We start from the raw sequence: 26,058 nt of genomic DNA, 5'->3' as shown, positions 1-26,058 counted from the left end.
AATAGTTTTAGACCAATTTTAGTAAATTAAAATAAATTAGAACGGATTAAATAGTGTTCATGGTACGGAAGTATTATTTTTTTTAATCCAACCCCTGGGGTTGCAGTAATAGTTCTTATAAAAAAACTGTTTAGGGCCAAATATGTAGATGATTTTTAGAAGAGTTACAATAATCAATTGTTATAAATTCTATAGTTTACCTAATAGGGGAGTAATGCATGTTTTTCTTCTTTAACCTCTGATGATCTACTCTTCGCAGCAATGGTTGGTTGTATGAAATAATGTTTCAGGCAAACGTTTTAGATAAAAAATTTACAATTTACAAAACATTCTAACGGATTAAATATTGTGTCTACTAAGGGAGTAAGGAATATTTGTTGTCCTACCCTTTTTCCCCCTTGCTCTAATGGTTGGTCATATACAAAATTATTTTGAACAAAAGTTGTAAATAAAATGTTAAGGTTTTACAAAAAATAAAAACGGATTTGATAGTGTACATACTACGAACATTACAACTGTTTTAATCCTACCCCTTTTCTTTTCATTCCCTTGCCGCAAAGGTTATTTTATCAAAAATTGTTTCAGACAGAAGTTTTGGGTAAAAATTATACAATTTATAAACAATTCGAACGGAATCGATATTTTGTCTAATAAGGCATTATTTTTTTTGTTCTACCCTTTGCCGTTTCGATCCCTTGCTGTAATGGTTGGTAGTATAAAAACATAATTTCGAACAAAAGTTGTAGATAATATTTTAAGGTTTTACAATAAATAATAATGGATTTAATGATGTATGTGGTACAGAATTATGAATTCATTCTACCCCTGTTTTTTCCTTACCCTTGCAGATATGGTTCCTTTTATCAAAAATTGTTTTGGATAAAAGTTTAAATAAAACGTAAACAAGTCATAAGAAATTCAAACGTATTCAATTGTGTGCTCACTAAGGGAGTTATGAATATTTTTGTCCTCCAACCTTTGTTTTTTCCACCCTTGCTGTTATGGTTGGTAGTATCAAAAATATTTTCAGATAGAAGTTTTTGGTTTTACTTCTACGAGTTATAATATCTTCAAACTTATGCGATATTGGCATAATTATGGTAGATACAGCGATTTTTCTGTTTATTTTTTTTCACAGACCCTTTCTAATTTTAAATTTTTTGGTGGTATTTTGCCATTAACGAACTCGACTGAGATTTTCCATAACTATATTGCATGTATCAGTGTGTAAAAAATTATGACAGTTATCTGTCCATAAAAGTTATATATATAAATATATTTATACAAACTTATGATTTGCCGAAGGTTTTGGGGTCTATGGACCATGAAACGATACACTATATCAAATTTGTATATTGCTAACGGCTAAAATAGGTAGACTTTCTTCAACATCTACCTAACAATCTTATTTCTTTCACGTATTTATAACGAAACACATAAATTTGAAGTCAGGTTACGGATACGTTTCTACGAAGAACCAGTTATCAGAAATTACCCAGAAATCTTCGTTCATTTCAAGTTAGTTCTTCGTTGAGAAGTCTGTAAATTTATTGTAATTTCTTACAGTGCCCCGGGCTTCCTAATTGAGGGGGCCCGGAAGAAACCATTAGGCCTACCATTAACACAAGTCCAGTGCTCAAAACAGTAATCACATCATTTATACTTGATTAATATAAAGCTAACCATAATAACCAATAGTCACTTAATAAAAGTATATTCTGATATTATTATTTTTTTCTTTCTAAATGGGCAACGCTGTGTGCCCAAGTGTCCCTGCATAGCCGAAGTTGGGACATGCTGCAGGCTGTGGAGCCGGGAGCCGACCGCCACATTGGATTGTGACATCATGGCGGGCATCTTGGATGACCTGACCTTTGACCTTGGCTTGGATATTGACCTTGACCTTCAAAATTAACCAAAATTTTCCAAAACATTCCTCAAAATTTGACCAAAAATTTGCCCAGAATTCGCCAAATTCCACTAAAATTTCCAATGTTTTGAAATAATTTCCGCCAAAATATCTAAAAAAATTTGAAAAATAAAAACTTCTCTATTCATAAGGAAAAATTTCCGTCTTGAGTGAAAATTTCCCGTTTTATTGCTCAAAAATTAAAAAATTCGGAATTCGAATAACCTTGAAAGAAATTTGCTTTAAAAAGAACCAAAATTCCTCAAAGAGGTTTAAAGTCCAATAAACCTCTGGCAGCCATATTGGATCACCATGACCTTGACAATAAAATAAAATGCTTTAACTTTTGAGCAAAATTCCGAAAAACTTCATATAAAAAAATTGCTTGCTTCAAATGTATACATACTTAATAAATTTTGGCCCTTGGTTCAATTCCCGGCGAGAGTAAACATGTAATTTATTTACAAAAAAAAAATTCTTAAAATACAATTTAAAAAATAATATAATTGCTTATACCACACCCGCCATTATTAATTACATAACCGTTGCAATTACATAACCGTTGCCGCTGTCTTGAAAGTCCGTAATTATTATCAGAAAAATTTATAAAAAATTAATTAATAAAAATTTAAATAATCAACATTCCAACAATTTGAATTATAATGTCACCGTTGCAATTTTCGTTATGACCTCCATCTTGAAAATCCGTATATTTTATGCTAGAAAATCGGGAAAAACTTTAAAATTAATTAAAAATTATTTAATAAAATTTAAATAAAAATTCCGCCACATTGAATTAAGACACCTTCGTTGCACATTTCGTTACGGTCCCCAACATGTATTCTAGAAACGTTGCATGTTTCGTTACGCAAGCCATCTAATATGTGTATGATATCATCGTTACATTTTTCGTTAAGGTCGCCATCTTGAAAATACGTATTTTTTATATTGGGAAATCAAGAAAAAATTTAAAATATATAAAAAATAATTAACAATAATTAAATAAAAACATTCTGTCAACTTGGATTATGATGTCACGACCATCATATTGAAGATCCATAATTATCAAATTTTAATGGGATAAGAATTAAAATGTATAAAGAAATTTATTAAATCATTATTATTATTATTAAATAACCTACTTACCTCATTGAGTCTTCAGTTAGAACCCGGCAAGGCCGAATTAAAAAAAAAATGACAGATCCTTCCTCCACGGATGCCACTAATGCCAAGGTATATATATAGCTGGCTAGTATGACGTCATGATCGCTATCTTGTTTTTGTCTGCTGGAGGCCGCTATCTTGTTTTCGTCTGATGGAAGCTGCCATATTGTTTACACTTGATAGAGAGCGCTACCACCATGCTAGTTTAATTTTCACCTGCTAGAGTGCAGTAATTATTTATTTCCAGGGTGTCCACCATCTTGAAATTTGCCCGCCATATAGGAAATCTGTATTTGTTAATCTAGAAATTCGGAAAAAATTCTGTAATTCGTTAAAAAAAATCTGCAAATAATATACTCATTGATTCTATTGATATCCGTCCTTATTTAGAAAATTAATAGATGCAGAAAAGGTAATTTTATGAAAAAATATAAATTTCAGTAAATATGGTGAAAAGTTCTAACAGAGGCTTAAATTCCTCTACTACCAGTCTCTAGTAGGTCGACGATGACATATATTGACCGCCATTTTGGAAATTTGGAAAAAATTTCAAAGATTCATAAAAAAATCACTCATAAATGTATAAATTTATTCAATCAGCATCCTTCCTGAGTTAAATCCCAGGTAAATGCAAGAAAATACAAATTTAATTAAAAATTCCAGCAAAGTGACAGGTTCAAGGAAAAAAAAACACTTTTTTTACAAATATAAATTATTGCCTAGATCCTATACTACTACAGGACAACTTGCTAAAGTTAGCAATCTAATAAACATTTAGTTATGGATTGACTTTAACTGACTAATTCTCAGCTCCAAACGGTTTACCGAAGACAGAGACCAGCCAGATACTTTTCCTACATTTTTTTTTCTTCCCGACAGAGTTATTCGATACTATGTTCAACATACTGCTTTACATCGTGGGAATCGTAAATGGGAGTATTCACTGTCTTTAATGCGCACTTCTTCTCTCTTTCCTCGAACGCATACGGTTTACCATACTCTCAGTCCAACCACAAGTTATATTTTAAAGGCTCGTACGTTGGTACTTCATCTGTAAGCTGATTGATAATGTTCTGATTGAGATCGTCAAGAAAAGTACAAATGTCTTTGCCTCCAACTGTCTTTGGCTCAAACAGCTGCAAATGCTTCAAATCTCCAAATGCCCTAATTGCTCCAATGCTCCAATGCTACAATTGCTCCAACAGCTCATAATACTCCAATTGCTTTAACATCTCCAACTGCTCCAAGAGCTCTAATGCTCCAACAGCTCCAACAGCTATAATTTCTCCAAGTGCTTCAGTCGCTCTAAGTGCTCCAACTGCTTCAAGATCTCAAACTGCTCCAATTGCTCCACGTTTTTCAGTTGTCTTAACTGCCCCAACAGCTCCATCTACATTTGGCTACAACTAATTTCAATAGGTTTTTTTTTATTATCGAAAATGGCCTGATTGCTGGTATGACTCTAATATTACTCTTATTTTGTCATTCAATGATGATGATTTTTAAATCATTAAGTTAGGAGTTGTATTATGGGAACTCGGCATTAGATAGATATCAGATTTCGATAAATGAAACAATCACTTTTGAAATCCAAAATTTTATTAATTTTTTTTCAGTTGTATACACATTTAAGTAATACGTCATTTTATTTAACAGTACACACTCAATGAACACTCAATACACACAAAAGTACACGCAATGGACACACAATACACGCACTGGACACATAATGAACACACAGTACACACTCAGTGAACACTCAGTACACGCACAGTACATGTACAGTACACGCAGGCCCGTCGAGAGGGGGAGGAAGCAGGGGTAAAATCCCCGGGGCCCGACTCCCTTCAGGGGGCCCCGAGGCCCGAGCATAGTATTTCAACATTTTCGTTTGAAAAGGCGATGGTAGATTTAAATGACTATTAATGTATGTATACTTTGCACTGCAAACATATGTTATTGTCTGAGACCTTTATAAAAAATTTTATTGGATATTATTCCCGTAGTGATGGTTTTAAAAAGCGCTTACTTGCCATAAAAAAACCGGGTAAATTATGTACTGTCTAGCAAGCAGCGAGCCGGCGACACTTGACTGACTGGACTGCTAGTACCTGGTGCTGATAAAATGAAGTTACATTTACATGTATGCATGTAGCATCGGTCGCTGTGTGAGTGTGTTAGTGCTATACAAAATGTAGTATATTATAACTCATGCAACGTGACTTTTACGATTGTGCGAACAATTCCAAGAATTCAATAGTTGGCCTTGGTAAGTCAAGTGCATCTAGTTATCTGCTCTGCAGTTTAAGCACATGTAACGTTGTTCATAACGTCTGTGCATGTGCCTGTTTCCATGTTAAAATTAGTCTCTGCAGTTTACACTATACCACGTCTGCAGTCTACAATCAATCAATTATATATTAAATTAATTTAGGGTTGTGCGAATGGTTGGTAAGTTACTTCGAAATCGAATTTCGCCATGTTAATTTCGATTTCAAATAGAATTTCAGTTATCTAAATTCGTAAATAAGCGAAATATTTCAATCCAAACAAATTTTACATAGTTTAACAAAGTTCGTTTCTTTTTAATTGATTCAGAAAAAAAATATTCTGTGTATTTTAAACACATTCACATATGCAAGTAATGCAAACAATATACTATCTATTTGAAAAGATTTATATTAAGATTTATTTACATGCTATTTAAATAGTGTGCGTGTTTATTTTTGCTCTTCAGTGAAATCGCAATAAAGTGTAAACAAACATGGCCAACATGTGAATAGCCAGGTACTATTTAGTTAGACGCTGACAAAAATAGCATTGTACTGACGTTGTGGCATTGTAACAAAATCATGTAACATTTGAAAAAAAATACCTGATTCATTTGTGGTATCAAACAGCAGAGTACATATTTACTTCTGAATGTACAATTTTGAAATGTACAGAGTGGTCAAATTTATTCATATTTTACGCACTTTTCTCCGCGTATTAAAATGTTTATAATATAGGTAGTGTCAATAAATAAAGGCTGGATTCATCTAACAAGAACTTTCGTTTTCGTTTCACTTTCGCGAAACTTCATAAATTTTCCTTCGCTTTCGTTTCGTGGGGGAAAGGTTACAATCACACAATCCTATAAATATATAAGTTTTAAATAGATGCAAAAAAATAACCCTTTACTATAACCAACCTAGTAAAATCTGTTAAAACTAATAATTGTGTTAGCATTAAGTTAACTGTTTTTTTAGGTATGATTATTTTTAAGTGGTAACTATCATGGAATACCATCATAAATCTGGGGCACAGATAAGAAAAGAAAAGGCTGCTCGGGACAAGATTTTTAGTCGTGGCCAGAGATATATTACAGGCTTTGTAGTTACAGCTAAATCGGAGGACAACAGATGAGACTTGGATTGTCGTGGTCAAGGTTACGATAATGGCAGCAACATGAGTGGCATTTACAAGGGTGCTCAAGCTCACATTAAGAAGGAAAATCCACTTGCCATCTTCTCACCTTGTGCATGCCATAGCTGGAATTTGTGTGGAGTTCATGCAGCCGAGAGTTGTGTTGAAGTTATAAAATTTTTCGGGGTGTTACAGAAGTTTTTCACTGTTTTTTCTGCAAGCCCTCAGAGATGGCAAATACTGAAGGAAAATACTGGCTGCTCTCTGCATAGCATGTCTACTACTCGCTGGTCTGCAAGAGTTGAATGTGTTAAGCCTTTTGCAACATACTTACTAGGAATCAAGAAGGGAATTGATCAGGCTCTTGACTTGAACCTTACTGTGGAAGTTCGAGCTGATTTAAATGGTACCCAGAGCTACCTGGAAAATTTTTAGTGCATTTTAATGGGTTCAATTTGGTTTAAAGTCCTGACTTCTATAAATGATACCAGTTTGGTTTTGCAAGCAAGAGATGTTACACTGGATGTAGAAGTAGAAAATATATAGCATTTGATTGAAAACATTGCGGCCATAAGATATAGCTGGGATTCGATTTGGGCTGAATGTAAATGTGTTGCAGAATGTCTAAATATACTACCAGAGTTATCAAAGGAGCAATCAAAAAGAAAACGGTGCAGGAAACAGTTTGCAGATGAGAGTCTTTCTGCAGATGCTTTTGAACAAGCAAACCCAGAAGAACATTTTCACTGGCAAGTATTTAATGTACTGTTGGATGCTGTTATTGGAAATTTGACGAAGCGTTTTGAAGCAGCAACATTTTCAGAATCTTGTGGAAGTGTCTTGAGATAGAACAGGATCAAGTTCGTGAATGTGGAAGGCAAATTTATGAGAAATATAGTGTGGACATAAGTGAGGAAATATGTGAGGAACTGTTACATCTCAAAGCAATTCATCTTCCCAATCTAGGACAGAAAATTCTTCCACCTATTGATTTGCTGAATGAACTGCATGAAATGAAACTGGACAGTTTATTTCCTAACATTATTGTTGCTCTGCGATTATTTTGCACATTTCCAGTGACTGTAGCACAAGGTGAACGATCTTTCAGTACTCTGTCTAGGATCAAGAATGTACTGCGATCTACAATGTGCCAGGACCGTCTGACCAACCTAGGAACATTAGCAGTGGAAGGCAGGCTTTGCGAAAAAATTAGACTTTAATCAGGTCATTGAGATATTTGCTAATCGCAAAGCTCGCAAAGCACCTTTAAAATAATTTTGAATTTGGAACTCTGTGTTCAGGCTGTGATAAGAGTGCTGTTACTTGTACTGTGTGTGTACTTTTATGTAGGTCCTATGTAAAATTTTAATGTTTAATTTTCAACATCTGTTATCTGTGGCCCAGTATAATTTTTACCTCATATTTTTTTAAGTAATTTATTTACATTATGTGGAATTTGCAAGACATGTGATCAGACTGTGGCAGACTACAGGCTATCATTTAAATGATTGTTAAATTTGTAACATCTCTTATCTTACTGTGGCCTAGTTTTCGAGTATAATTTACTGTACTCCAAGTTTTATGTAATTTAATTATGTGGAATTCGTGGTGTTTTTGATGCTTATCTCATTGTGTTCGACTTAATTTGCATGCCATTTTTCATGTAAATTATTTATGTAGAATTAGTGACTTCCTTGACCAGACTTTGACAGAGTTTATTTTGTACCCCATAATTTTATTAAAATTATTAATGTTAGCATAAATAATTTTCTGACTTTCAATAACATAAGTACATGCCATTTCTTATTTTAAATGTTGTATTTTAATAAGAGAATAAAAATTTTCCTTTCACTGTTGATAACATTAGGTATTTTTAACAGTGATGGAAGGGGGCCCCACTGTTAGTATCCCCTGGGCCCCGGCCTGCTCTCGACGGCCCTGCTTGAAGGTAGTCACAAATCTATGCCGTTTACGATGCCAATGCTTTGGAGTGAACCTCAGAATCATGAAAATGACTGAAAATGATGTTATTTCTGCATTATAACAACACGTGGATTCTCGAGAAAAAAAACAACAAAAAAAACAAGATTGTACAGCCAAACATCGCATCTGCAAAGAGACCACTTCCTCGTGGTGAAGGCAGTTCACCTCCAGTACCTCCAAAAAATACGAGAAGATGGAAAATAAAAATACTTCTGGTCTACAGCCTCAATCGAGTTTTATTTCTACCTGTACATCTTCATCATCATACGCTTTATCTGGATCTTCAAGCCCATCAAAATATCCTTATTTTCTTAAACAACCTGATTTAAATGATCTCGTTAGAGACTTGGGGCTATCAAAATCTAAGGCTCAATTACTCGGATCAAGATTGAAACAGTGGAATTTGTTGGATAAAAGTACAAGAGTCTCATATTTTCGCACAAGACAAGAAGATTTTACGAGTTACTTTTCCAAAGAAAATGATTTAGTATATTGTTATGATGCTGCAGGGCTTCTTGAAGAACTGAGTTTCCCAGAAAATTCTGACGAATGGAGACTTTTTATTGATGCGTCGAAGATTAGTTTGAAAGCCGTTTTACTTCACAATGGAAATAAATACCCATCAGTGCCTCTACCACATGCAACAAACATGAAAGAAAATTATGCAAATCTGGAGGTATTACTTGAAAAGATAAAATATTCTCAATACCTATGGAATATTTGTGCTGACTTAAATTTTGTCGCTATACTTACTGGATTGCAAGGAGGATACACCAAGTTTTGCTGTTTTTTATGTGAGTGGAACAGTCGCGCAAGAGACAAACATTACAAAGTGAAAACTTGGCCGCAAAGAAAAAGCTTGACACCTGGACTTAAAAATGTATCTCAAGAACCTCTATTGCCAAGTGACAAAATTTTTTTGCCACCACTTCATATAAAGTTGGGGCTCATGAAAAACTTAGTGAAAGCTATGAACAAGGATGGTGCAGGCTTTCAATATCTCTAAACCAAAATTTCCTCGAATCAGTGACGCAAAATTGAAAGAAGGGATTTTTGTAGTTCCGCAAATACGAGAGCTTATGAGGAATGAAGTTTTCAGTACGAAGTTGAGCAAAGCTGGAAAAAAAAGCTTGGGTGGCTTTTGTAAAAGTGTGTCATAATTTTCTAGGTAATACAAACGCTGACAACTACCGACAAATCATTCGAGAGCTTCTTTCTGCTTATAAAGCTTTAAGATGCAATATGTCACTCAAAATTCACTTTTTAGATTTCTTTGCGGAAAATCTCGGTGCTGTTTCAGATGAGCATGGTGAAAGGTTTCATCAGGATATTATGCATATTGAAAGACGCTACAATGGAAAATGATCAGCAGCAATGCTTGATGATTTTTGTTGGTCGATTCGCCGAAAACTTCGATGGAAACGATGAAAAGAAAAAAAAACTACAAAATAACTTGAATTATATTACCATAATGGGATAAATATACTGATATTTCTATCACTTCTAACTGTAAAATTAGCATTTTTCGTTGTAAAACTTAGACCGTAGTCTTTTTTCACATTTTTGTAATTGTTGTTACTAAAATAATATCGTTTTTTAATTAAATGGACATTATATTTAAAATCTATGTGCTGTATTTTTTTGCATGTTAAATTCCGTGGTAAGAGCACCAAATATGATGTAATCATGCATGAAAACAATGAGGAGAAAAAAAAATTCTGCAGACCAGTGATATTATTATTTTATGTGGGATGTGGGATGCTCTCTCATCGATCTAAGAGAAGGGCTTCGCTAGATAGCAAGGCGAAGGAATTTTATCTTGCATGATACAGTTTCTCAGCTTTTTAATGGCATCGTATTCGACTGAGTAATTAATATTATTTGTTTAAATTCAACCTGATTAAACTTGCTGGTGTTGATTAAGTAACAGGAATTCAGCAATTTATACGAAACTCTAAATAAAATTGTATGCCTCATTAAGTATAAAAAAAGTTCATGTCGAGTTTGATTGTTCACAAATAACCAGAAGCATTCGTAGAACATCAGCATAACTCTCACCAGGAATAACCAGGAGCACACGGAGAAAACTAACACACTTTACTAAATCAAGATTGCAAAAGATAATAAAAATAATAAAGTAATAATAATGTAAAAAAATACAAATAAAAAAACGAAAAAAAAATGAAAAAATGAAATAAAGTTAAAATAAAAACAATTACTAAAATAGCTTGCTATAGCCCGTCCCACTCTTAGATTGCAGTACACGGCTTATGGTGCGCGCTGTTGCCAAATCTCTAACACACTACGAATTTCAGGAGATGTGTGTCTTTGTAATTCGGATCGAACAAGAAGCATTTTAAGAAATCATATCGTAATTTATAATATTTTATACTATTACACATATAAATTTGTAATAATGCCACTTTTATGTACATTTCAAATAAAAACTACCTATTGTAGACGAAAATTTCTTATAGTTTTCTTTTATGTTCTAAAAATCCCATATATATAATCACATTTTCATGGGCCCGATAAACGCCGTATTTTTGGACAAGTCATGTCCAAAATGATAAATAAAATATGGTAATGGAAATTCTCGGTCGAGTAGTTATGGGAAAAATCCGAACAATTGGGTCGAAATGGGGAAGATTTTTTGAAAAACAGAAAAATCGCAACTCCCATAATATGAATAATATCGCATCCGTTTTAACGTATGATAACTCGGAGTACCTAATGCCAAAAAATGTTTTCTAAATACATTTTTGCTACGACCAGCCATAACTGCATGGGTTCGAAAAATATTTTCACTGGACAAAAAAAAAAACGTAACTGCCTTAGTAGACACATTATCAAATCTGTTTAAATTGTTTGTAAATATCATAATTATTTTCCAAAACTTTGTCAAAAACAATGTTTGATCAGATGCTTGGTGTTGAGAAGGATAGAAAAATAATTCAAAATTTTGTACCATCATCGCTATTAAATTCCTTCGTATTTATTTGATACATTTTACATATTATGTTTCAGATTCGATTAAAATATATTTTGTAACAACCATTACTGCAAGGGGAAGAAAAAAATATGGGTTTAAGGATATAAAAATCCCTTTTTGTTCTAATGTAAAGAAATATAATCATCAAAATCTTCCTGCGCCTTTAGGCTGTGCCGATAAGGAATTTTTTTTAACTTTAACTTACAACAAGAATCTGTTCACACACATTTCATTCATAGGAATTTATACGATAAATGTAACGTTAACTTGATTAAGAAATTAATAACATCACATACCTTTTACTCACTATCGCTACCGCTGACCAATGTTGATACCCCTTCCATAAGAGTAGCACAAAGCTGACCAGAAGAATGGTAAGCTTCCTTAATTGCATTGCACACACTCATATTTTTTGAAAAATACTCACATCAACATAATCTTGCGCTCCCTCCCGCGTAGCCTACCAATATAATTTCTTTTCGGTGTTCTAACTTCCATATTTTATATGTACGTAATTAAAATAAATGTAGAAAATAAAATCACGTATGTTAATATATAATTTGATTGTCAAAATTATAACTGTAACGAGTCACCGGACACAACGCGTTGCTTCGTCGCGAGACGCGATACTAACTGGCAGGCTGGTTTTCAGAAATGCGTGTCTAAGGAAATACATGGTTGACTAAGGAAGCCATGTATTTGAAATTGCTTGCAGGACAGAACCCCACTTATCTAAACACACGACCCTGTTTCCTCTTACGACGGCAGCTTGTGAGAGAAACCTCTATTGCAGCGCGCTATTGTACTGATAAGACACATCTTTAACAGATATTTCCACGGAAACTGTAGAAGCAATTGAGATGGAGCTGCTTTTAAAAACTAATTCAATTCATTGTGAACATTTTTCACGCTTTTGTCCCCCATCTATCTTTAATTGAAAACAATTTTTCCGTTGGTCAACTTTTTGATGTGTCAGTTTGTGAGAAAATGCATTTCAATATATTAAAAAAATTATTTTAGTGAAACCTGTACAGTTTTTGTCTTAACATTTGTTCGGTGGCGTCCTAAGGCATTAATTTATTAATAAAAACAATCTGAATGAAATACACATGTAGTTTTTTTTTTTAAATGTGAAACATATCGGAATACTTCAAAACAGTTCGCAGCGAATAAGTTTTTATTTTTTATTTTTTCGGACACTTAAAATATTGTTAAGTATTCAAAATAAGCATTGCCTGATGCGTATTTAAATGCTATACAATATGAAAAAAAGCTTGGTCCAAAAATTAAAATTTTAATTTCGTTTGATATTTGGCAACAACGCACGAAGAAAGAAGGACAGTGCTAACGGCAATCGGCGTCTGTTAGAGAGAGAGAGAGAATGCGCCCATTTACTTCCACACTGCAATCTAAGAGTGGGATGCTCTATAGCTTGTGAACTTTTCTTTTGTTGAGCAAGGATAGTGTTCTAGCACAAGCCAGAATTTTTTGTAATTGTTTTAATTATTTATTTATTTTTAAATATATTTTTATTATTTTCAAAAATTAAACAAATCATCAATACACTTTGTTCTAAAACTTTTTAACTGCCTGGCTTATAATAAATTACACGGTCAGCGTTGTTGCCACATATACTCCTATTTGATTGGGGTTTCCTGTCATTTGATGATTTTTTTTGGTTGACTCAGTTTGGGAATGAAAAATTGTCGATATGAACTAATATAGAAAGGAACTAAATAGTCAAATTACTTTTAGTTATTTCAAGACTAAAACAATTTTCTCTCGGTCAACGGTCACGAACAAATTTCATAGTCTATATAAGGTCGTTGAACACGTGAATCTTACAGAGCGAATTTCCGGAACGCCGACAGAAGATTCTTAGCTCTTCCGAAAGTTTTAGTTTAAGCGTAAGCCAACACCATTCCCGTGGTCGCGTCCAGAGACTAATGTTGTCAGATACCGCGCAGTAGAAAAATTGTGTGGTGCCAGTACTGAATGGCTTATTGGGCATTACTTTTATAATCGCTTTGTCATGGTGGACGTAGCGCTTGATATTACGTTATCTAGTGCATTTCAAAATGTTCTGCGTCTAATTTACTACTTTACATTCAATCATTTTAAAAAGATTTTGAAGTGTCGCTCGTAAACAGACGCGTGTGTCAATGTTTACGACACTTGATTATTGCGGTTCCGATGGCAAATTCGGAAGCCAACGATGGCCTAATGCGCAGCGCAGCAAAACGTTTTTGGGTCATGCAGCATTCGAGAGCCGTAATCGTCTGCCCCGAAGAGGGACAACGTCTTTGGAAACCGTAATGAATATTCTTATCGTGCTTACGAAAATTGGCACGCAAATTTTAATTGATTGACATCTTTAAAAAGCACAACATATTTTAAACCATGGAAACGATAGTCGAATAGTCAACTATTAGAATTTATTAATGTGTTAACATTTAAGTTCTCGGTATACGGAATTTGGTAGGAGAAATTTCGGAATAGAACCTGAAATCAATTGGAACGGAAATGTGTAAATACGGTGCTGCCATATTTGGAAGTCTCAGAAATCTCGAAAAGATGGCGCACCCGCGTGATTTATCCGTATTCATTCACCTTCACAAACATTGGGGGATGTACTAAGTCTATTGGTGAGCCAAAATACTTTATGTTACAAATGATAGTCACAAAAATATATAATGACAAATTACAAAATATTTTAAAATGCCGGCGTTACATTTTGACAACCCATGTTAACAATGAAATGTAGATAAAACACAGCGTTCATCATACTGTAGATTCACAACAGATCGTTAGATTACTTAATATTTGACGTCATGTTAATTAAAATAATTTCGTTATACAATTTTACTGTTAATACTTAAATGCTGAATTAGTTCAATAAGGTTAAGGCTTGTTTGTAGAAAGTACTTACATTCCGATGTCTGCTGTTTAAGCAAAAACAAATTGCCTACACTTACTTATACTTAGTGTTATGATACGTGTTTTAAAATTTTCGGGTTAGATTTTTAATGTTTCTATTGGACTGCAAATTTTAGTTTCAAAAATTCTTAAAATATAGCACCACGTTTAAATGGTTCAGAGAAACAATAAAATGCAAAAAGTATTTGAAGCTGTTTTTTTCCAAAGCAATCTTTTTGTCTAAAAATTATAGGCATATTTAAAGTTGCGATTATATATTTTTATTACTATTTAAATTTAAAATTGTATTCCAGGATAGTTTCACTAGCATAAAGTATACTTTGGCACACCAATACTCTTAGTACATTCCCCGATGTTCGCGATAGTCAATATATATGGGTGCATAAATTATTTATTTATGAAAGACGAATAATTGCACTACAGCTGTTTATGGTTATGTTATGATAAGTGTCATTTTTTTCGTATTCATTGACCATTAATTGAGATATGTTTTAATAATTTTAAGCTAGTTAATGAGGTGCAATGCTATTAAAAATTAAATATATTTGTAGGAAGGGGTAGCTAAAGGGCGAGAGGGAGGGCATGGCCTGTATGCATTACGGTCTTTGTGTGTTGCAAGAAAAGTTATACTTTGCAAAAATTTTTAAAAAATTGAACACAAAAATTTATGTAAAAATTAGAGATATTAGAAAATTTGTACATTTACATGAAAAAAAGTATCACTACAAAATAGTGTTAGCAGTAATGCTGGGTTCGTGTTCTTACCCAGGTATTTATGGTTAGCGTTGTCCCAGTACTTCCAATATAAACCGTTCCCCAAATAGCTTTACGTTATTAACTGCGTACATTAATAAGCGTGCTATAGCAAAATAAACTTAAATTGTTGAATACTGGATCATCTTATCCATGATTTAAACCATTTATTTTTTAATGTACATCAATTAAAACATATCTATGCGTCAATCTTCGTAGGAAATACTCAGTATTATATAGAAAAACGTATTTATTACTTGCAAAAATAACCATGGGCTTCAGTTGTACAAAATCGTTTCTTATAGTATAGTAAACTATTTCTTGGCAACTGGTTTCCAAAGGAGTCTTTTGTAAAAGTACTCGGTATTTTCAAATTATTGCTGTCCTTTTATTAAGAGTCTTGGAAAATCGTAGTTACGCATTATTTGTTCCTACACGCAATGTAATTATTTTAGTGCAAATAGTTTGTGTTGTTATTATTTTTTGTCTCTTACTGTGATGAAGCCTTTCTAAGATTGATGATGTGTCATCAAAAAACAAATAGTTCAACTGCGTGCGAGTCACGAAATATCGATACAATAAGTCCTGAAAGGCTTCTGCTCTATCGCAGACGGCGAATGCTCGTCCGATAACGCCACAGGCATCGTAAAAACGCACAGTAGTCGACATCGTGCTGATAGTCCAGACGCATGAGAAATGTGACGTGGGAGATATGTGGGAACACACGCGGCAAGGACGAATACTTTCTCGGACGCCATCACGCGCGCCCTTTGTGCTCTCGCGCCTGCTTTCACTAACATTTCTCCGTAATGATGAGGCGGTCGGTTTTGCGCATTTCATTCAGTGTCTAAGTGCAGGGGCGCAAATATGTAGGATTCATAGGGTGGCCGTGGAAATTCTGAAAAAAAAAAGGGAGGGGGAGGGGGTTGCGACAGCTCTGCGCGTAGGTTTAACCGACACAAGTAATCTCTGGATAGGGTACTTATATATAGTAAACTGTCCATATTTACATTGAAAAAAAAAACTGGGGGCCATAAAACTTTTGTTTCATTGTGGTTTTGACTAAAATTACACACGCCAACAATAGTGTTGGTGTCGGGGTATTTGGAGCTGATTTAATATGAATTTGGTGACCAGAATTCAAATATGGCTTTTGATTTTGCCTAGAAGTTCATATTTCTAAGATACAATGCCTTAGTGAAATGTACGTTTTACGTTATTTTAGGTTAAATCCACGAATCAAATCTTAGAATAAAATTCTTATAATAAAATTACACAAATATTATAATATTATACAAATTTAACTATATTATAATCATATTATTAGTATATACTAATATTATTATATATACAAAGTCATCGATGGAACCAACTAGTCACTCAACACTTCGGAAAATTATTTTTCGTGAACTTCTTGAATGTATCTTGGAACAGTCCCTTTTTGAACTCCAGCAATAATCTGCCATCATGTGCATATTCAATCTTCCTTTACGGCGGTCCTCCATAATTTTAACATCTTGATGAAATCTTTCACCTTGCTCCTCACTGCTGTCTACTAAATTTTCACAAAAACGGTCCATGTGGCTGTATAAATTGTGCACCATAATACTCATGTTGCACACAAAGGACTTTAAATTTTTTAACAAATCGTTTACCAGTTCAACATGGTTTTCTGCTTTTCGTTGGCCCAGAAAATGTCTGACCACTACAGCAAATGAAGTCCAGGATTTTCGCTTAGCCTCATTTATGAAATTAACGAAGGCTTGGTCAATAAAGAAATTTTCTTATTTCTGGGCCGTTAAATATTCCTGCTTTAATGTTTTCCTTGCTCAATTGAGGCATTTTCCCCCTATAAATAGAAAGCATGATCCGTCCTTATCAAGAGCCTTTACAAACTGCTTCATAAAGCCAAGCTTGATATGCAGCGGAGGAAAGTTGAATTTTTATCGTTCAACTAAGGGTTCGTTAATAACGTTTTTTCTCCAACGTCCATGTCTTCTCTCTTAGGCCACTATTGTCTAACCCAGTGGTAAGTTTTTTTTCTGCTATCCCAGAGGCACAATAAACAATGTTAATTGGTGTGGCCACTTTGCTGTCCGAGGAGAAAGTTTACCATTTTTAAGTCGACACAAATTACCCATTGATGTTCACGATACCTTATCTTCTCCAAGACCAAAGCTATGGACCTATATGTTTCTTTCAGTGTTGTTGAATGAGCAATTGGTATTGAGTCATATTTGTTCCCATTTCAAGCTTCGCTAATCTCAAAACGTAGATCTGATAGAGAAAAATTATTTTCATATTTAGATTCAGCGCCCCAAATATAGCTTTAATCAGTTCCAAAAGCCTAGACAGCAAAAAAAAAAAAAAAAATGTTTTTCCTTGTTGGCGTATATCCATTTTCTATCAACTTGAATATGTCAACTTATTTACTTATTCATCTGCGCACCTACTCTCTCTCTCTTAGATGTCTATAGTTTCAGAGTAATGCAGATGGCAGACTGTTCACAGGTTTTAAGGTTGACTGGCAAACTTGCGATGTGCCTTTTTCCCTAAGCAAATGAAAAATAAATTTTTGATTCACTAATTGATTTTCTTTAGCTAAGAAATATCATTGGAAACACTAAATTTTTCAACAACTGTTTGAATTGTAATTTTCCTTGAAATTTAAAACTTCCGTATGGAATAATAAACACATGGGTGCACGGCCCCCATGAGCATTAAAGTGAAATGTCATAGATTGAGGGGTATACAATACTTTATCCCACACATATATTCTAAACACGAGGAAATTAGATATGTATTCACTAGTGTCCATTTAATAAGTGAAGTTTAATCCAACAATAATATAAGCTAAGAAAGATACATATTTTGTGAAGGTCTATACAAATTTTCACAATTCTAATTAAATTTAATTAGATTTCCAGCATAACAAAAATCAGCAATGTAAGGTCGTATTAATAAGTTTGTGGCCGCGATGAAAAAAATTATAAACCGTACATAATATAAATTTTTGAGGGAAAAAAAACTAAGTATCTACTACACATAAAATAAACTAAGAATTTTTATATATTGTATACTAGCTGGATCTTTGTAGAAAATTCGCAGGATTCACTTGAGATATGAGAGTTGAGAGTTGCGAGTTACGAAATTAGGAGTAGGCAAACGTATGCCAATGTATGCCAAAATATGAGAAATGATAGAAAATCATGGTAAAATATTTAAAAAAATAATTCATGAAAAATATGAAAAGGGATAGTAAATTATGAAAAGTATGAAACGTTGTGAAAAATGTTCAAAATTATTTGACAGTATGTATTAAATGGAAACGAATACAAAAATACGCGAGAAATGGCAAATTAGGGAAAATAATGTGAAATGTACGTAAGTATTAAAAAGTATGCATAGTTGAGCGGACATGTGCAAAAGTGTGCAATAGTGTGAAAAAGTATCCGGAACTATAATACGCAAAAGTATGAAAAAAAATTCAAAAATCATAGAAAAGTTTTTGAAAGTATAAGAAATTATGAGAATGTGCGCACAAATATGCGGAAGTATGCGAAAGTACGAATAAGTACAGAAAAGTATGGGAAGTATGCGAAAGTGCGTGAACGTTTACTGATGTAAGCCAAAGGTTACACAATTAACTATGTGAAATAATGTGTGCTGTATGTTGTAGAGAGTTAGTGTTTAGTGTGTAGAGTGTGTTGCACTGTAGTGATCTATGGTGTGCTTTAATGCATCGTAATTTACTTGAATAATAAAACTAAACAATATAGTACACAATGGATGTTAAAATTGTAACAAACATGGCGACGAAAATCTTGCAAAGAGGTTAACATGTCTTATATCTACTTTATTTTTAATTCCCATCTTTCAAACCTCACGCTATCGAGCAATATCCGTTAACTTGCATCTTACGTTACCTACAACCTTTGCTACCTCACCGGCTGTAAATAGGTTTCCCTTTTAAAGTCTGCGGACGACCCCACGTGCGTTAGAAGTAAAACTTCACAGACCGAGAGAGAGAGAGAGGAATCTGTATGGTAAACAAGTGTACAAGTATAAGTATACAGGAATGTGAGCAAGTATCAGTGCTGAAGTATGCGAGTAAAAAGTTATGTATTTGAGCATGTATGCGGGTGAACAATACGCAAGTGTTCTATTATACAAGCATGGCATAGAGCGCTTTTGCTGTCATTTGTGTTTGCGGCAAGTTATTTGATTGCTAAAATGTTATGCATAAATAAGGTGATGAAAAACCTGCAAAGTTTGTTACGGACTCTGACACAATATTTAATTAGTTATTCCTCTTCCCTCATCCATCGAGCGTCCCACTCTGGAATTTTGCAATTTTCGTTGATTCGTTTCGCTAAAGGATGTAAATAAATTTAGCTTTAAAAATTTACCCTCTGGTTTGTATGATTACAAGTCAGTTACGAAATCAGATTAAAGACAACTGAAATTTAAAATACATGCCTAACAACATATTTAATTAAAATTATTTTTATATTACATTTTAACATAACTGAATATTTGAAGAAAAAAATAGGAGCAAAGTTTGTAGCCATTAGAGATCATATGTGATTTTGTTGTGAATTTTACGTTTAAGCATAGGCAGTTAAGCTATAGAGAATGAGTCACATTTTTGCCGAAAACATTCGTGAGCAGGTTCATCACGTACCAATAGGTTGAAAAAATATATATTATACTAGATAATCCCGGCCACGCTTCGCTGTGGCTCAGTCTGAAATGAAATTAATATAAAAGTAAATCAAAGTATGCTAGCGAACATAGATTCACCGAGGAAACACATAATTCAATTTAATACACTGCTTTGCGTTGCTTTGATTATGCTGTGGAATAAAAGGAAAGGAAGAACAAATGTTTATTTTTTCCACATAAAATAATTTCTTATTTTAAAGCTAGTTGTTGGACTACATTTTTTGTCAGCCTGTCTTCTGCATAAACATCAGATGGTTTACCGACTCTTGATCATGCGACGTGTAATTGCCCTGAGATAAGCATTCGTTATCTATATTCAAACCACACACTCGCAAAGATTGCCCTTGCGCTTTATTGATAGTCATAGCGAACGCAAGGCGTATTGGAAATTGAAGCCGTTTGAACTCGAACGTTATGTCGGTCAGAATAAGTGGTATTCGTGATAGTAGTACGTCTTCACCTTTATGAGGTAGAATCAGAATTGTTACTTCAATTAAATTGTTCATCATTTTTTAACTATTAATCGTGCGCCATAGCATAACTTTGGCTGATTGATGTTTCGGAGTAATATAATTTGCACTCCAATTTTCAGATTCAGAATGTGTGACGATAATCCGGTAACATCGAGTGAATTAAGAAAGTTTGTTGAAAAATTCTGTGTTCTCGCTACTGTGTGTACTGTGTGTTCATTCCGTTTCCTGTGTGTACTGTGTGTTCGTTCCGTTTCCTGTGTGTACTGTGTGTTCATTCCGTTGTCTGTGTGTACTGTGTGTACTTTGTGTTCATATCGTTTCCTGCGTGTACTGTGTGTACTGTATGTTCAGTGTGTTCTTTTGTTGAATGTGTGACGTTTCGTTGAATGCACGTATTCAAATCAGTAGTATCTCTGAATGTTTACTAGTCCAAAACCTCTTTGTCTTGATAAATCATTTTTCAGGGATTCTTGGTCTTACTGTAAGCATAAAACATGTTACGTTGGTTTAATTGAATATAATTAGCTGACATCGAGGAAGGTCATGAGGTTCGAACAGGGCCGGCGCGTCCATATAGGCGAACTAGGCAACCGCCTAGGGCGCCAAGTAGCTGGGGGCGGCGCAGCACGACACATAACAGCTGATGTCATATGTTTAACGATTATTGAAACTAGATGAAAATTGATTTTTGTAACAGTTTGGAATGTTTATATAATTTAAGTAATTATTTAAAGTCCACGGTGACCTGTTTATGATTTGTAATAAATAAAAAAGTAAAAAGAAAAAAAACACAAGCCTGCTTATATTTGATTGTTGACAAAATCTTAGGCTTACGTGATATATTTTGAGGCAAGGAAAATTTTTTTGGGGTGTCCGGCCCGGGGGGTGGGGGGGGGGGCATTACGGTTTTTCGCCTAGGGCGCCATTTTACCTTGCACCGGCCCTGGGTTCGAATAAGACTGGTCTATATGTCTGCCATTGTTCATGACCTGGTCTCGCGGTCCGAAGAGCTTGGTATATATGTATGCATGGCTTTGTACATGAACGGTTTAGAGGTTATCCTAAGTATCGATTAACTATACTTACATAACAGGTAATGCAACAACGTATTTAATTCGTTGGACAGGTATATTGTCTTAAGTTGTTTTTCGTAGAGTGAATGATTAATAAATTCCACGAAAGGTAATGGAGAACAGAATATTAAATTTATTTAATATTTAGTTACACCTGTCACAGGTCAAGAATCGATCCGAGGACATCAATACATCGATTCAATATGTAAATTAATGAGTGATTTTTTTGGTGACATTTGGAATTTTCCCCGAATTTATGTGTCAGTAAATACAAACTTCAAAAGTTACCAGTCATAATGGCTTACTGGGTAATAATATGTAACCACCATGCGAATTTGATATGAAACAACATAATGAAATGTAATGGGCAGTATTTGAGTTAAACCATTTTATACAGTTGGACAAAAATATTTTTAACGTTAGATTTAGTTTGGGTAGCCTATCTAATTTACTAAAAAAATATTTAAAAACCACATTTTAAAAATCACATACAGATGCTTCGAGTTTATTAATTAGGTTAAATTGGTTCTAGAAAGCCCGGTGAATTAAGATTGAGACCAATTTTCCAGGCGCATATCCATATTTCCCACGTGCCAGATCTTAAGTGGACTCCTTTTTTTTTTTTCAGTTTCATTTCAGTTTCAATAATTTTTTTTCATTAGTCGATGTACGAGTCATGTTTTCACAGTGCCTAGGGCTATTGTCTGTGTCATCTGTGTCAAGAAACTCGTCTCGAATTTGTAATTTCTCAGATGTGGCGACAATGGTCGACGTATCTTTCTTCAATGTTGTTTTGCCAACAATGATTGTAAACAACTTAATGTGTTGTTTGCGAGCGACACAGTCGGGGAAAAGGGTTTCAATGGTACAACGTTCGAGAAGTGTCAAATACGAGAGAAGTTACATGACTCAGAATACAGATATGTCTAGCTATCTTAGCTCTCGGTACACGGCATTTGGTGTGTGTTGTTTCGTGAATGCGACGGAAGTGAAGGAAGAGAAATGTGGAACAACCATGGTTCTGCCATCTGTGGCGGATGGCACGAACCGAAATCCACAAAAACCTAAGAAAACTATAACATTACCTGTTAAATGAATTTTAACAAGATGGACAGTATTTAACTAAAATTCCTTGTTAAAAATCAGATCTAAAGCCGGGGGTTAACTTAATATTTGAAAAATCTTTTTCGCTTGGATCGGAGCCATTTTAATATATAGTTTAAAATTGTATTTGCTAATCAAATGTTTCAGTAGTCAACGTACTTGCTCCAGCAGTGAATTCTAGCGGCGGGTGCGGAATCTACGTATGATTCACGTCCAGAAATGTGTAGTTAAAAAAACAACTTGCGTATATTTATCGTGCTCGGCATTATTTTAAATAATTATAGGTTAATAATTTCGTGTTAGAGTTTCCGATTATAAACGTATTTGCAACATTTAATCGTTACCAAGGTCAGATGTTACTCATCACTGGCGATTACTGAAAGACTCGCTCACATTTTTTTGACGTTTTGGAAACAGGGAACGGTTTTCAGGAGCCGATAGTAAAGAGTTGGTATCAGTGCAGATACCGAGCCCCCCTCCCCGTAACTCCTTATCCGCCCAGCGAAACGGAGCCGGGGATCCGAGAGTAATTGTCGGTCGCCGGGATCTCGTGTTGACTGAACAGCGAGTGACAAGAGCTCAGCTGCATTGTCCCAGCGAGGGAGTGCCATTGTCGGGTTTCCGTTATTGCCCCCCACGCCTAACTCCCCCAACCAAACCGCGGAATCCTTTTCCCGGAGACTCCCGGAAACAAATCTTGCGCTTATTAAAAAACTCGTGAATGAGGCGCGTCGTTGCTTGCAGCTCGGCTTGAGTCCTGGACTACCATGGATGCTGCACGTTGTTACACACCTGTGTGCGTTATACTGTACCTGTACCCGTCTCTCACCGAGACTTTCCAGTACACGGAAAATATTTTCTGTACTTTTACAAAACATCCCTTGCGAAACCACTTGTCAATAAATAGTTTGCAATACTAAAATAAAGATATTGTAACTGTGTACAACAAATGGCAATTATTATTTTTGCAGAAAATAAATTCTTTTTTTCGAGATAATATTGAGTATTTCGTAGAAAATAGGCGTAGAATTTTATATTTTAACAGATGTTTCATTCAAGCATTATTTGTAAACCATAGAAAATTTACACAAATATTCAAAATTTAGAGTTTATTTTGTTATTTGTGCGCAATTATTACTGGAAAGTTGTTCAAGGAACGGTTTGCAAATAAGATTAACTATTAGAGATACTGGGACAACCTTATAGCAAGCATATATGCCCGGGTAACAATTCAAACCCAGTATTACAGTGAACACTAATTTGTAGTGACACAGTTATTTTAATGTAAATGTACAAAATTACAAATACATGTAATTTTACATGAATATTTTAGTTCCATTTTCAAAAAATAATTACAGTGTACGTAAGGGAATATTTTTCTCACGAAAAAATTTCGATAATAGCTGAGAGTAAACACACTGAGTTTCATCAAGGACTAAGTTTCTTTCAGGACACGCTTACTGCTGGTATACGAATATCAGCGATTCAGTGCTAAAGCAAACGAATATTGAATGGTCTGATCAAATAAGGCAATTGGTTCTCTTGCAGATGGTCACAAATCCCAAGGAAGAAAACGCTAGCGTGGGAATACCTTATTGCAGTATAATGAGAGTTTAAATATTTTTAGTGAAAAATACATGTCCCTACCAATCCGTTCTTCAATTCCGTTTTTACACTCGTTTAAATGTCTAGGATTAGCGTTGTTAGTTTGTTTTGAAAATTTTCCATTTTAAGTTTACCCATTTCTTTGACAAAAAGGATTTGTGTCAGGAAAAACGTTCATCTACATACTATTCTTAGATACACTGTTTTACAAGAATTTAGTTTGGGTGAACTTAAACTCACCTTTATGTACATGATTATTCATAAATAAATTATTTTTTGACTATTGAAAATAAGGGCTTCAAAGTAAAATATTTTCTGTAAAACAAAAATTGATTTTAGTGCCTAGACTCTTTTCTGAGGGAACAACATCACTATTTAAACGAATTTTTGTCATTAAATGTGAAAAATATGTTTGTTTTCATTCTTTTTTTTTAAATTTTTGGTGCTTGTAAATTTTTGAAAAAAATAAAGGAAAAATTGCTAAAAAAAAGTGTCATATATAGAACATGTAAGCAAAAGCTTTGCTAGTAATTCGGAACGGTAATGGAGTTCACGTCACTAGGTTTAGCTTCCTTCTTGTCCAGTAATAATACGCAACGGTAATATACTTCACATCTCTAGCTTCCTTCTCGTCCAGTAATAATACAGTCTCAGATAGTCTTTGAGAAATCTCGGACGAAGCTAAAATATAGGCAGTGATGCGCGAAATGTTTTACTAAGAAGTCTCGTAAAGTAAGTAAGCATCAATTTTCTCGTCTAAGTGTCTATAGTGTATTTAGTGACAACACTTAATAATCATACATCTAGGTGTTTCAAATTCAATAGTTTATTTTCGTTGTATCAATGGCAATGATATGTTAGAAAGCGGGCCTAATGTAAACGCTCAGTTGATTTGCCCTGTAAAGTAGGTCTGTGCATTCACATTAGTAACCCACACAAAAAAAATTACAAAATATTACCGTATTTCGGAAATCAGTTGCCAAGAAATAGTTTATAATAACTACAAGGAAGCTATTGTAACTTTGTACAATACATGGCTATGGTTATTTTTGCATGTATGAAATATGTTTTACGAGATAATACTGAGAATTTCTTACAAAAATTTGCACATAATTTTATATTTGAATTTATTTTTCATTCAAGCATAATTATTTTAAACTATGAAAAGATAATATAATATTTAATAGTTGAATTTTAATTTGTTTTATAATATTTATTAATGTGCGCAGTTAATACGGGAAAGCTATTCAGGGAACAGTTTAAACTAAACTTTAACTATTGGATATACTATGACAAAACAAATCATAAATGCCAGGTAAGAATTTGAACCTAATATGACGACGAACACTGTTTTGTAGGCATACAGTTGTTTTCATGCAAACTTGCAAATGTACAAATACCTGTAATTTTACTTGAATATTTATTACATTAAAAAAATTAACTTTCAGTGCACGAATAGATACGTTTGCCTGTGTTTTGAGACAGTAGGTGGTTTTAGGCAATACACATGTGTCGGTCTCTTCTCAGTCAGCACACTTAGGTTCCCGCCTACCTGGACACACACAATGTGTGCAGAGTTTCGGAAGAACACACGCGATTGGAAAACTGCTTCAGATGTCCGAGTGGGGTCTGTTTATGAAAATCTTTTAAGAACACGCAGAATAATGTTCCCGGAATTGGATTCTAATCTGTACCATTCGGAAAAGTGAAAATAGTTGAACACGTTATTTTAGAAACATTTCTTGACATGAAACACCCAGTATTAATTCTTGAAACCACTCAAAAAACTTGCAATATACATTTATCTTCATTTCTCCGCCATATAATAATATGGTTTCCGCTCAAATCTCATAATTGGCATATGCACGACGAAAAGACTTCGCGCTAGTTTAGAGCCTTGTGCTTAGAGACGATATTGCGCTAGAAGCACCAGCA

This window comes from Bacillus rossius, chromosome 1 (assembly GCF_032445375.1).
Source record: "Bacillus rossius redtenbacheri isolate Brsri chromosome 1, Brsri_v3, whole genome shotgun sequence".
In the NCBI taxonomy this organism is placed as follows: domain Eukaryota; kingdom Metazoa; phylum Arthropoda; class Insecta; order Phasmatodea; family Bacillidae; genus Bacillus; species Bacillus rossius.
The sequence above is the reverse complement of the archived record's forward strand: the minus strand, read 5'-3'. Positions refer to the sequence as shown.